This window comes from Pipistrellus kuhlii, unplaced genomic scaffold (genome assembly GCF_014108245.1).
Source record: "Pipistrellus kuhlii isolate mPipKuh1 unplaced genomic scaffold, mPipKuh1.p scaffold_m20_p_3, whole genome shotgun sequence".
NCBI lineage: Eukaryota > Metazoa > Chordata > Mammalia > Chiroptera > Vespertilionidae > Pipistrellus > Pipistrellus kuhlii.
In genome coordinates, this window is record NW_023425529.1 from 85,389,712 (window position 1) to 85,404,712 (window position 15,001).

The following is a 15,001-nucleotide window of genomic DNA, read 5'->3' on the forward strand; positions in this document are numbered from 1 at the left end:
CACCCGTTAATATGTAGCCTTCCTTTGGTCTTCCCATCTTCTAGGAAAACATCACCAAGAGAGTGAATCACAAATCTGCCCCTGCTTTCTGACAGCTCCCAATCCAGATCAAAATTATGCTTTTGTGTGCCTCTCCCCAAATCACCTAACAGAACCCAAATTGATCACAAGCCCACCCTCTACCTGTTTCGGAGCCATCAGAGTTCCCGGTAGCCTGCTGGTCCCCTGATTGCACTGAGCCAGTAAACCCAATATGGCCCTACTACGGTCTGTCCTAGTCACCCGTGGATGAAGGGTATCGATGCCTTTGCAAGATTTGGTGATATTGTTATATAGTTACTTACTTTCTGGTCCTTGTGAAAAATTAAAGACAGAAATACACAATATAGGAGGAAAGTTTATAAAGGAAAGTTAATAGTAAAAACCAAACAAATGATTCATATCAATAAAAACCATGTCCCAAATTGTTCCCCTCTCAGCGTTGTGTACCTGCTGTTGCTTCAGCATGCCTGGCAGATTTCACTATGTAATTCTCTTTGCAGATAGGAGGAAGAGGTGACTGTTTGAAACTAGTTTTAAAAAGTTCTTTCCAAAAGCTATAGATTGTGCTGTTTATGATCTTAGCAGGTTTCAACCTGCTGTCCAGGTCTGGAACTTAAGACAAGTTAAGATCCACAAGCTTTTTGCGGTCAAGTTTTATTAATTAGAGTTTGCTGCCAAGTCATGGTTAGGAGGCTGGCTTCCATGTCTGGTGCCTTTCCACAGCTGCCTGCCTGAGCCAGTGGACCAGCGGGTCCTGGCCTCAGCTGTCTCTGTGCCGCTGGATAGACACTGCTTTGCTGTGTCTAAAGTGTGAAGGCAAAGGGTGGAAGGGGTAGAAGTCAGGAGTCCAGTTTGGGAAGCTTTTCCCAGAAGTCAGAGAAAAGCATTCTTAGTCATTTACCCAGACAGTTTAAAAAGAAATTAAGCTGACTTGTTTTTTTCAGGCCACTTCTTCAGAAAACATGCAGGATACTCGGGCACTGCTGTCTCCCTTTGTGAGGCAAGCAGGAAGCTTTTCCTTGCCAGCTTTATTATGTCATTGAATTAATAATGTAAAGACTAGATCAGAAGTCGATTTGGCAGCTGTGCCTCTAGGGAAATTTTTGGAAGAGTGACCTTCCATTTTTTAATAAGCATGTTATTACTTTAGAATTAAATTACTGAGAGCTAAGCTATCCTTTTCCATTTTCTATTAGCCATTTTTTCCCTTTTAGTTTTAATGAACTAGAACAAGTTGAAGCCAGTTGTTTCTAACAGCATGCGGTCAGGAAGGAACCCAGAACCTTTATTTTAGACAAGTTTAACTCTTGTAAATGTTAGAACTTTGAAAGTCTCTACAAAGTCTCCATTTCTTCTTCTCTTCCTCCTCCTCCTCCTCCTCCTCCTCCTCCTCCTCCTCCTTCTTCTCCTCCTCCTCCTCCTCCTCCTCCTCCTCCTCTTCCTCTTCTTCCTCCTCTTAAATTAATGTGGGATGGGAGACCATGTAATGCTCCTTTGACCCCGCTTTCTTTGGATGCCTCCTCAAGCTTGAGTTTTCTTTCTTAAAGTAAAACACATTATTGTTGTGATTCTACTAGGAAAATTCATACAAAAAATAAATGGGCCAGAAAGTCCAGTAGTATATTCTGTAACGGATCTGGGGAAAGGGTTTAACTCATCAAATATTAGAACCTAACTAAAAACACCAGTTCTTTCTTTAAATTGTTTTTTATTAAAAACACTTTGTATAATGTGTTGCTTTTATTCGGTGGTGATACCAGAAGCTGTGATATTAGACACGATGGGGTCGAGCCTGAGCCTGCTCAGCGGGAGGCCAGGCAGTTGGCATGGTGGCATGTGAGAGCCCCAGTCAGACCAGAGGAACAAGAGGGATGCTGGGTAAGTTTTCCGTTGGGTGTTTATTTTTTAGACTATAAACTGGAAAGGATGGCTCAGATTTTTTTTTAAATATATTTTTATTGATTTTTTACAGAGAGGAAGGGAGAGGGTTAGAGAGCTAGAAACATCGATGAGAGAGAATCATCGATCAGCTGCCTCTTGCACACCCCCCACTGGGGATGTGACCGCAACCAACGTACATGCCCTTGACCAGAATCAAACCCGGGACCCTTCACTCCCCAGACCCACGCTCTATCCACTGAGCCAAACCGGTTTTGGCGGTTTTGGCGGCTCAGATTTAAATAGATACATTGTGAGTAATGGCTTTGTTAAGCTCTGTCCATCAGTCTGCCCCAGTGGGCTCTTAGCTTACACTGAGACCCTCACAGCTCCCTCCCCTCCCGGGCTGCCTGTGCCCCGGGTCCAGTCTAGGAAGGGAGCCCCTGCACTGCAGGGAGAGGACAGCCCTTTCCCAACAGAAACCGTGGTGCAGGACGAGCCTCGGCCGGAAGGCTTCCTAGTTGACCTTGTCCTGGAATATGTACAGGTTGTTGGCAGCAGCCAGGGCAATCATGTTGGCAGCAGGGGGCCAGGCCGGGTGCACAATCTTCTCAGTGAATCCAAACTGTCCTCACCGATCTGGTCCTCCTTGCTCTTCCCGCCTGGACACTCTCCCAGGTTTCAGCCTGGCTCCAGGCTTGCTCTTCTCTCTGGAAGCTTCCAGAACCACGTCCCTCCGCCTGTTCTGTCAAAGAGCCTGAAGAAGTTGTTGTAGGACCCCGTCACGATCCCAGCAGCACCCTGACTTGTGGGAGATGCAGTTGTTTCTTTCTTCAGAGAACACAGCTTGCTTCCGCGGTGCTCGAGGGCTCCGGGGGTCTCCACGCGCAGCTCTCCACATTGAGCTCTCAGACCTTTACTGACAGGTCTCAGGTCAGCCCGCACCGACCACTATGACTGAATTCATGTAGGAAATTGTTTCTTAGAAGAAAGACCATTCCTGGGATCTTCAAGTTCTTCAGAAAACTTAGCGTGTCAGTCGCACAGGGCTGAGGCGTGCATGTCGCACAGCCCGACGGTCCCCTTGCTGCTGCTGTGCACAAACACGTGCACCGCTGTGGGTGGGACTGGCTGCAGGAACACCTCCTCGGCTCCTCCCTGTCCATGGGCTTAATGTCCATGATGTTAAAGCTTCTGTCTGTGAAAATGCCAGTGTATATACTAGCCTGGGTAGAGCCTAATATTTTTCTTTGATCTCTCATTCATTAGCTTATGATATCTAAATAATATGCTAACATGAAAATTGCTTTAAGAAAAGAGTGGATCCTGGCCAGTATGGATCAAAGGACAGCACGTCGGCCCACAGAGTGAAGGGTCCTGGGTTCAATTCTGGGCAAGGGCACATGCCTTGGTTGTAGGCTCCAACCCCTGCCCTAGTCAGGATACATGCAGAAGGCAACCAATCGATGCGTCCCTATCACATTGATGTTTATCTCTCTGTGTCTTCCCCTCCCTTCCAGTCTCTCTGAAAATCAATGGAAAGATATCCTTGGGTGGGGATTTACAACAACAACAAAATAAATAAATAAAAAGAAAGAAAGAAAGAAAGAGAGAGAAAGAAAGAGAGAAAGAAAGAAAAAAGAAAAGAGTAGAAAACCGATGAGGAATACAAGCAGGATTAAATCAATGTGCATAGCTCTGGCAAGACCCTCTTTCCTTTTATTACTGTGTAAAGCTAAATTTAAAAGATGTGAGATCCAATATCTCAGTGGTTGCCAAACTACAAATCTTTGGCCCCTTGAGTGTGACTTAGAACCACTTCTTCAAAATAGACTCGCCCAGGCCAAAAACCGACTTCTGTGCATGGACCACGAAGTTTCAATCGCACTGTATGTGCACGGCCATACTTTGTATTTTGTGGAAGAGCCACACTCAAGGGGCCAAAGAGCCGCATGTGGCTCGAGAGCCACGGTTTGCCAACCTCTGCAATATCTGAATCATGAACAGTGGGGCCTACCTACGGTACCTATTTCTAACATCCAGTGACCATTAAAATTTGATTAAGCACATTCTTTGGAAGTGATGGGTAAATTTGTGTGTATAAAGATATTTAAAAATAAGGCATTAGGTTTATAGTGAGAAAAAAGACTCAGATACTAAATGATTATGTGAAGCCATGATTTACATGCATGAAATTGATATGTTGAGCCTCTTTGTTTCTAGGACCTGAGGCAGCATAGAGTAGTGATTAACTCAAGAATTCTGAAGTCAGATGGTCTGAATTTGAATCCTGGTTCTACTACTCTGTAGCTCCATGAGTTGGAGCAAATTACCTAAACTCTCTTTGCCTAGGCTCTCTTAACTATATAATGTGGGTTTTTGTTTTTTGTTTTTTTTTACTTACATCTACCTCTTAGGATTTTGTGAGGGTTAAAGTGAGTTAAAATATGTACATTCTTTAAAAGAACATATAGAATATTGTAAAAACCACATATGTTGGTTATCATTACTATGATTAATGGGTGGAGGTTTACACAAAGGAAGCTCACAGCATCAGAGATAGAGTTATTTTGGGGGCTGCATTCTTGGCCAAGTTTTATTTTTTAATAGTTTTATTGATTTTTTTTAACAGAAAGGGAGAGAGATGTAGAAATAGAAAAATCAATGTGAGAAAAACACTGATCAGCTAGCTGCCTCCTGCATACTCCCTACCAACGATCAAGCCCACAACCTGAGCATGTGCCCTGACCAAGAATCAAACCAGTGACCTCTTGGTACATGGACCAATGCTCAAATACTGAGTTACATCGGCCTGGCCTTAGCCAAGTTTTGAAGGTGTCCCAAGATGATTCCCCATTTTTTAAAGGAAAATAATTTGCAACCTTGACATATGATTGATTTAAGCTTGAATGCTGACTGCCTCTATATGTGATTCTGGTTTCCTAATTACATTATTGTTCTCTAGCTTTACCTATTGAATATTTTTTCCCCTTAATTTCATTGAACAGGAGATAAGTCTTACTAATTTTTTAGATTCTTTAGTATGAAAATGAGAATATTTGTGAAATGTTCTGCATAACTGACAAAAACTTGATTGGAAATTAACAATGAGCCTTTGTCATCTCAAACAGTTATTTTGGGAAGCATGAGTTCACAGTCATTGTCCTAAAGTGAATTAGTGATCAGGCTAATTTGGAAAAAAAATAGTGCGTGGCAACAAACAAACCTTACACATCAGGGGACTGATGAGCAGCTGTCTTTAGGCTGCAAATATCCCTTAAAACTCTGAGCTAGTGAATCTAAGACAGGCCCCTGAAAAGATTAAAGGAACCTAGGTCTGTGCTGAAGGGATCTGGTATTCTGTAATATTTGTATGTAACATACAGAAGAAAATCCTTATATGAAGATACCAGCTCATTTCCAAACTCCCTGTCAGTGAACAGAAGGCAATAGCCCCAATGCAAAAGGAATCACTGAGCACATAAACAGCAGGAAGGCAGTGCGGGGATGGGCGCCCTGCACTTTGTGCTGGATGCCATAAAGCAGCTGTCCCAGGGAACAAGCACAGGTATCCAGATAAGATGTGGTGGCTCTTTTTGGTTGTTGAGGAAATCAAGGCTCAGAGGAGATAAGTATCTTGGCCAAAATCACATATAGTAAATGACAGAGCCTAGATTCAAATTCAGTTCCAAAGTTGATGATGCTCCTGAATATGTAGGTTTAATAAGATTCACCTAATGCCTCTAAAAGTTAATTTGGTACAAATGTGACTTGTGCCTCAATATTAATTCATTTTTTACTTATTTCAAGTTCATTGTATTTCAAGTTCATTGTATTCATAAATTTGAATTAAACTTAACTGTATCACTGAGCAAGTCTCACTTATGAATTCATAGATGGGAGAGGTATTCTTTAAGTCAGCTTTGCAGTTGAAATTGAGTAATTGAGTAACTAGAGTAGGAATGTCTCAATTTAACTTCCTTATCAGCTGTAATACTCAAGTGTTCTAATAATCCGTTTTCTTTTATGTTTCACTGAATATGAATCATGCTACTGGCTTTTATCCCTAGATTTCCAGAGTTGCATCTGAAATTCTCTTTTTTAGGATCACAGACCAGCTTCTTTTTCAGGACTAGATTCTCTTTGTTCTAGACCCATTATTTGGTGATATAAAGAGAAAGGCAATAAAACTTTATGACAACCCATTATGTGCAGAACTAATATGAATTTTGCCTCTATTCTGGCCATTTTCTGAGAACAAAGACATTTTTGAAGGTCTCCTTAATAAGAATCTATTAGTCATTGATGACTTAAACCTGTAACTTTTAGGGGTTACTGTAGCAGAATGTCAAGGGAGGGGGGCAATTCTAAAAATTCTGAAGTTTTACTAGGAAGTATAGAAGTTAGAAGATGAGTGATTAAATTAGTAATGTATTTTCTTGCCTGTTGAGTGAAACGCCTTAAGTGTTGATTAAGTTTAGGAGGGAATATGAAATTAAATAGAATGGTAGTGATAGTTGAGCTTTTTATTATTGCCTTCCCCACCCGCATCGCTACTAGTGATGCCGTGGTCCCTGTATATGTCACTGTGAGAAGGTGTCTGTCTCCAGGCCTGCCTACAATACTGTTGTAAGCATTCTCACCACACAGAGAAAATGTTCACTGTGTGAGGCGATGGATGTGTAACTATACTGATCTTGCTAATCATCCCACAATGTGTGTGTGTGTGTGTGTGTGTGTGTGTGTGTGTGTGTATCAACTCATCATGTTATTTACTTCAAATATATATAATTACATCTATCAGTTATTCCTCAATTGAGTTGAGGGGGAAAAGAATGCCCCAGAAACTGTTCAAGACAGAGAGAGCAGCTGCCAAGGGCAGTGATTGCTGGAGCTGGAAAGCCAAGCGAAGTTTGGATCATTTGAACTATGATGGGCCACGTGAAGGCAAGACTGTAGGAAGAGGGAACCAGTTGATGAAGAAGATATAGAAAGCCCTCCAGAGAGAACCAGAATACCGTCAAAGAGACAGGAAAGGTTTGCCCACTCGCATATTGCTGCCACAGTTTCTGGCTTCCTGAGGCTTGGCAGTCATTTTCTCCTGCATTTAATGACTACATACTCTTTACCCTGAGAGAACATGTGACATAACTCACCTTCTTGGATGGTAGAGAGCCTTGCCTGCAAGGAGTGTGACACTTAAAAAGACACCTGTTGCATATATTCAAGATCATCCACACTTTGATCTAAAATGTTGGTGAATGAAGAATGTGGCATCAGAGATAACCAAAGCCTGTGATACCAGGAGCAGCACAGCATGATTTCTTCCAGAGCTCAGATGTCCAAGGCAGCAGAGACAATGAAGGCCACGTATAGCAGAGTCCTGGAAGGTGGGAGTCTACATGCACAGTAAGGTGCAGTTGTGTAGTGAACCTAGCATTTTTTCCTTGCAGGGCAGGGTACCTATTTCCTGAGAAGCAAGTTAACTTCCAGCTTTTCAGGATTAGTCAACATACTTAAAAGTCATGACAGATCTTATTTATTTATTTATTTATTTATTTATTTATTTTTAGCATTTTAGAATACATAGGTTGGAATTGGGATGATGTGTTATTTTTATCAAGTGTAGACTTTCATTGGTCAACATGTGTGAAATGTGAACAAGATTATGGGGCTCGAGGGAAGCAACAGTAATTTGTGTTTGCACAGTTGTGTCTGTACCAGGTAAGGGCTTCATCCGAACCAGTCTGTACCTCCTGTCATCCAATCTTGAAAACCAGAAATCATGGATTTTGAAGTTGCATACAATTACCATGTTGACTAGGTCCTTTAATCCAGAACTAGGTTTTTAAGCTTTATATAGTCATAAAATGTGTGGTGAGAGTTTTAAGGCTGATGTTTCTTTCCTTTGCTTCCCATATTGGCCAATGGGAAGGACATTAAGACTCTACACCAAACTTATGGAAGTTTACCTGGGGCAAGGCTAATTTGCCTTGGTGTTTTCAGTGTTGACATGGTATTATAGAGATCTTAACTTCATAGGAAGCTCTTCCTTAGAACTTTTTAATTGTCTAATCTAAAAAAATATTAATTTTAAATTAATGACTTCAAGTTAAACTTTACTCTCTGAAATATTTGGGTTTATTATATTATTTGAATATATTGACTTAAAAGTATTTTCCCCCTTTTTCATTGTTATATTTGTTAAGCTCTCAGCCTTTTGATGAAATGGAACAGCAATATGACAAATGAACATGCATTTTAATTTTGCTTTCAGGGAAATTAGGGCAAAGGAATGAAACATTGAGTTGGATTGGCAAATAGATTAAGGTTTTCTGGGTAGAGGTAAGGTTGAGATGATTCTAAAACTACTTCTGGAATTTAATTCTTTAGAAGGACAATTTGGTTCAGTTTGTTCTTATAAGGAATAAGCTTTGGTGGTTTTCTTTTTACTACTAGCAGAATGTAAACAAAATTAGAGATCATTCCTTTTCTTTTTTAGCTTACTTTTTTCATGAGTTTAAATTAAAGTAACAAAATTTCAGAGTGAACATTTTAGAGTGAAAAATTCAGTGTTTAGTACATTCACAATGTTGTTTAACCACCACCTGTGTCTAGTTCCAAAATATTTTTGCCACTCCAAAATAAAATCCTGTGCTCATTTAGCAGTTAATCTCCATTTCCCATCTCCACACCCCAGCTGCTGGCAAACACTAATTTGCTTTCTATATCTATGGATTTACTCTGGTTATTTCATATAAATGGAGTTTATAACACATGACTTTTTGTTATTAATCTTCACCCAAGGATATTTTTCCCACTAATTTTTAGAAAGAGTGGAAAGTAGGAAGGGAGAGAGAGAAACATAGATGTGAGAGAAACAAATCAATTGACTGCCTCCCACATGTGCCCTGGACCAAGGAAGGGATGGAACCCGCAACCCAAGTACATGGGAATTGAACCCACACTCAACTCTCTGACCACTGAGTAACACCAGCTAGGACATATAATTTGTAATTTTTTAAAAAAAATATTTTTAAAATATTCTTTACTGTTCAAAGTATTACATATAGTATTACATATGTCTCCTTTTTCCTCCATTGCCCTCTCCCCAGCCACCCCTTCCCTCTGAAGTTTGATGGTCTGTTTGACGCTTCTCTGTCTCTGGATCTATTTTTATTCATCAGTTTATGTTGTTTATTAAATTCCACAAATGCATGAGATCAAGTGATATTTATCTATCTCCAACTGGCTTATTTCGCTTAGCATAATGCTCTCCATGTCCACCCATGCTGTTGTTAATGGTAAGAGTTCTTTATTTTTTACAGCAGCAGAGTATTCCATTGTAATAGTTTTCTAATCCACTCATCTGCTGATGGCACTTATGCGGTTTCCCAATCTTAACTATTGTAAATTGTGCTGCTATGAACATAGGGATGTATATATCCTTGTTTCTAGTATCTTGGGATATATTCCTAGAAGTGGGATTACTGGGTCAAATGGGAGTTGCATTTTTAATTTTTTGAGAAAATTCCATATTGTTCTCCACAGTGTGGCTACACCAGTCTGCATCCCACTAGCAGTGCACCAGGGCTCCTTTTTCTCCGCATCCTTGACAGCACTTGTCATTTGTTGATTCGTTGATTTGTTGATGAAAGCCATTCTGACAAGGTGTGACATGGTATCTCACTGTCATTTTGATTTGTATCTCTCAAATGATTAGTGACTTTTAGCATGTTTTCATACGTCTCTTGGCCTTTTTTATGTCCTCTTTCCAAAAGTACCTTTTTAGGCCCTTTGCCCATTTTTTAAATTTATTTGTTTATATTCCTTTTGTTAAGATATATGAGTTCCCTATAAATTTTGAAAATTAGACCATTATTGGATATAACATTGGCAAATATGTTCTCCCATGCAGTTTTGTTGATGGTTTCTTTTGCTGTGAAGAAGCTTTTTATTTTTATGCAGTCCCATTTGTTTATTTTCTCATTAGTGTCCATTGCTGTAGGAGCTGTATCAGTAAAGATATTGCTATGACATGTCTGATATTTTGCTGCCTGTGGATTCTTCTAAGATTTTTATGGTTTCCTGTCTTATGTTTAAGTCCTTTATCCATTTCGTGTTTATTTTTGTGTATGGTGTAAGTTGGTGGTCTGGCTTCATTTTTTTTTTTTTTTCATATATCTGTCCAATTTTCCCAGCACTATTTATTGAAGAGACTGTCTTGATTCCATTATATGCTTTTGCCTCCTTTGTCAAATATTAATTGAGCACAATGGCTTGGGTCAATTTCTGGGTTATCTGTTCTGTTCCATTGATCTATATATCTGTTCTTGTGCCAGTACCAGGCAGTTTTGAAAACAGTGGCTTTATAATATAGCTGGTTTTGTGATCTCTCCAACTTTGTTCCTGTTCCTCAAGATTGCTGCGGCTCTTCGGGGTCTTTTTTTTTTTTTTTTTTTTTTTTTCAATTCCAGATGAATTTTTGGAGTTTGTTTTAGGTCTGTGAAATATGCTATTGGTATTTTAATGGGGATTGCATTGAATCTATAGATTGCTTTGGATACTATGGACATTTTAATGATGTTGTTCTACCAATCGATCAGCATGGTATATTCTTCCATTTGTTTATGTCTTCTTCTATCTCTTTTTTCAATGTCCTGTTGTTTTTCAAATACAGGTCTTTTACCTCCTTAGTTTATTCCTAGTTATCTTAATTTTTTTTGGTGCAATGGTAAATTGGATTGTTTTTGTTTATTTTGTTTTGGTTATCTTTCTGTGAGTGAATATAATGTGTAATTTTTATGTTTAGCCTCTTTCACTTACCAGCCTTCTTTTGTGCCTGATATTCTATTTGACCCCCTCCAGTTAATGGAGGTGGGAGTGGAATTCTTGCAATACCCCAAGAAAAAGAATTTTCTGAGAATCGCATCAGAGGATGAGATATAGTAGAAAGCTTTGTTTCTGTGGAATTACACCCCAGCGTTCCCAAAGTCCCATTTCCCTTATTCTGGTCATAGAAGTATAGTTGGGGCTGCAGTAGAGCTAACATTAGAGCCAGTGTCCAGAGCTCCTGTTCCATATTGCAGCCGAGCCAAGTACAGCATCAGACTAGCTTAGCTATGTTCCCTGCTGCTCACCAGTCCATTGCATGTGGGGGTTTGCATGGCTGTGGGCAATAGGGATGAATGTAAGAGAGCCAAGAAAGTGCACCAGGAGGAACAAAAGAGTGAACAAGTCTTTAGGAGATTAAGTGTTCCCTGCTTTCTGCATGCTTGCAGTGGTCACACCCATTCTGGACAATGATCTCTATTCCCAGGGGTGATAGATAGGCAAGTGTCATCCCAACTTTACAGGGCATGCATCTATCTTGCCATAGCTGGATCCCTTCCCCCCAGTGATTTGCAGGGAATAGACTGGTGGTTCGCTGGGGAGTGCAAAGCTACAACTTCCTGGTGAAGGTGCCAAATGACATGCTTATCATGTTTGGCCGTCCCTTTTCTCCTTTGCTATTATTAATAACTAGCTAATTACAACAATATCACTCCTTGCTGTGGTCTGAATGATTGTTCCCCTCTTCGCCTCAATTTATATATTGAAATGCTCCCCAAAGTGATATTAGGAGGTGGATCCTTTGAGTAGTGATTAGGTCATGAGGGTGGAGCCCTCATGATGGTATTAGTACCTTTATCAAAGAGGCCCCCCAAAGCTCCCTAGCCCCTAGCCATATGAGGATATAATGAGAAGACCAACCCAAATCCTTAGATTTCTGGTCTCTAGAGCTATGAGAAGTAACTTTCTGTGGTTTATAAGCTCTTTATGTACCATTTTGTTATAGTACCCAGACCAGACTAAAACATTCCTCGCTTATTTTTCTGTGTATTTTTTATTTACTTAGTGGTTATCATGAGGATTACAATTAACATAATAAATTTATAAAAATGTTGTTTGAATAGATGACAATTTACTATTAGCTTTAATAGCATATATAAATCTGCTCATATATAGCTCTGTATCCCTTTATTTTGTTATTCTCACAAATTTCATCTTTAGACATTGTGTGCTGCTTAACATAGACTTATAATTATTGCTTTATGCACTTTTTCTTTTAAATCATATAAAACAAAAAAGAAGTTGCAAATCAAAAATAGGGTAGTACTGGATTTTGTATTTACCTACAAAACAGTAGTAAAGTTAAGTAAAAGGAAGTTTCAGGAATCAAACAAAGGTGTCATACAGTGATCTGAGAAATACCTTTACAGGAGTTCTTTATTTATTTTTATGGCTTCAAATTACTATCTAGTGTCCTTTCATTTCAACCTGAAACCTCTCTCTTTAGTATTGCTTGTAGGTAAGGCAGGTTTAATGATGAAGTCATATTTTGGTTATTTGGAAATGTCTTAATTTTTCCTGCATTTTATATGGGAGTTTTGCCGAATGTAAGATTTTTGGTTGTCAGGTTTTTCCCCCTCTCAGCACTCTAAATATTTAATCCTACTGCTTCTGCTATTCATGATTTCCAGTGAAAAGCTGGCAGTTAATTTTGTTGAAGATCCCTTAGACATGATGATTTGCTCTGTCTTGCTGTTTTTAAGATTCTCTGTCTTTTGACAGTTGGTTATAAGTGTGTAGATGTCTTTGAGTTTATAGTCTTGGACTTTGTTGACCTTTATGAAAATATAGATATATGTCTTTTATCAAATTTGGGATTTTTCAGCCTTTATTTCTTCAAATATTCCTTCTGCCTCTTTATACTTTTCTTTTCCCACTGAGATTCCCATATTCTTTTGCTGGTATGCTTGATGGTATTCTCTAGGTCTCCTTGGCTATGTTTATTTTTATTCATCCTTTTTTCTTTCTGCTCCTCAGTCTGTGTAATTTCAACTGTCTTATTTTTAATTTGCTGAAACCTTTCCCCACTTGTTTAAATCTGCTGTTAAACCTCCAGTGAATTTTTAAATTTTAGCTATTATGCTTTTTAGCTCCAAACTTTCCATTTGATTTCTTTTAATAATTTCTATCTCTTTACTGATATTCTCCATTTTGTCATACATAATTTTTCTAATTTCCTCTATTTATTTGTCATGTTTCTTTTAGCTCTTTGAACATATTTAAGTCAGTTATTTTAAAAATTTTACCTAGAAGTCTAATGTTTGAGCTTCCTCAGGGATGATTCCTTTCAATTAATTTTTTTTTCCTGTGAGTGGGACATACTTTCTTGTTTCTTGTTATGCTTTTTAATTTTTTAAATCCTCACATGAGGATATGTTTATTGATTTTAGAGAGAGAAGAAGGGGAAAGAAAGAGAGACAAAGAAAGATTAATGTGAGAAACATCAATCTGTCACCTCACATACACACCTCAACCAGGGGTCAAATCTGAAACTTAGATGCCCTGACTAAGAATTGAACCTGCAAACTTTTGGTGTACAGTGTGACACTCCAAGCAAATGAGACACCTGACCAGGGCCTCTTTGTAACTTTTTGTTGTTATTATTGAAAACTGGATATTTAAATATGATACTGTGATAACTCAAATCAGATTTTCTCCCTAACTAGGTTTGTTGTTGTTGACAGTTGAAAGCTGCCATTTGTTTAGTGACTTTTCCAATCTATTTTTGCAAAGTCTACATTCCTTATGATGTGTTCTTACTAAAGTCTCTCTTCTGTTAATGTGTAGTTGCTGAAGTCTCTGTTCTGTTTTCTCAGTGGTCATACAGTGATCTGAGAGGTATTTCCTTAAATGTGTGGACCTAAAGAGAAAAAAAAAATACTTTCCCATTTTCATAGCTGTGAAGCTAGATCACCTACAACTGCTTTAGCCTTCATCTCTTGTTTGTGCAGAGTTGACAAAACTACCAGATATACAAACCTAAGGTTCTCTCAGATTGTTTTTGAGCATGTGTCAGTTCTGGACATGCACATTGCACTCTAGTTTTCATAGTATATGTGGTGGCCATTCCAAGCCCTATTTCCTCAAGAAAACTCCTCCTTAGCGTCTTGTTTCCCAGGCTTTGGGGTCTTTCTACTGCTTGTTCCATCCACTGTCTCTTACCCCAGGTGGGCATGGGGCATGTACTGTATATCCATTGTCCAACAGATACCACATGGAAAACCACTCCAGCCCAAGGGAGTAGTGGCAAAACAAAGGTTATTCTGTGTACCAGTTCATCAGGGAACCACCAGATAGGTCAAAATGCTCAAGTACAGTATTTTAAGAATAAGAATAAGGTTCTCCCTTCCACCAACCCCTGGAAAACAGTGATGTTTGTATTATCTCCATAATTTTGCCTTATCCAGAGACATACAGCTGGAATCATATAGTATGTAGTCTTTCAGATTGGCTTCTTTCACTTAGTAATATGCATGTAAAGTTCCACTGTGTCTTTTCATGACTGATAACCCATATCACTGAATAATATTCCATTGTCTAGAAGTACCACAGTTTATTTATCTATTCACTTACTGGTTGCTTCTAAGTTTTGGCAGTTATAAATAAAGCTGCTATAAGCATCTGTGTGCAGGTTTTTGTGTGGACATAACTTTTCAGTTCCTTTGGGTAAATACCCAGGAGTTCGATTGCTGGATCATGTGTAAAAGGATGTTTAGTTTTGTAAGAAACTGCCAAACTGTCTTACAAACTGGCTGTACCATTTTGCATTTCCACCAGCAATGAATGAGAGTTTCTGTTGCATAAAACCCTCACCTATATTTGATGTTGTCAGTGTTCTGGATTTGGGGCAGCCTAATGGGGTGGGTAATTACTTTTTGAAGGAAGATATGTTTCCGTTATACAAATCTGAATAGTAATATTTTCAGCTAAATGTGCTGTGTTTCAAGCAGCCTTTCAGGACCTCCGATGTTTTCCTGCCTGGGGGTTATGGACTCAGCTGTACAGCAGCCTCTTGCCCCGCAGTCAAGGTCCCACAGCCAGGCGGATGGAGTCAGAGTGCAGTGATTTTTCCTTCCCTCTTGCTGTTGGTTTCCTATTGACTCTCCCTGGACCTTTCACCTGTGTTGTCACTATTGCCTCACACCCCTTGCCTGGCCATTGTTTGCTCCACTGTGCAATGTTTTTGCCT

At 39.3% G+C, this 15,001-nt stretch overlaps 1 protein-coding gene and 1 pseudogene across 1 annotated transcript in view; one reads left to right on the forward strand and one right to left on the reverse strand.

Annotated features, from left to right (window-relative positions):
• ATP8A2 (ATPase phospholipid transporting 8A2) overlaps positions 1 to 15,001 on the forward strand; it is a 556,427-nt gene that overhangs the window by 193,646 nt on the left and 347,780 nt on the right. The window lies entirely within an intron of this gene.
• On the reverse strand, positions 2,438 to 3,182 carry LOC118728471 (annotated as a pseudogene).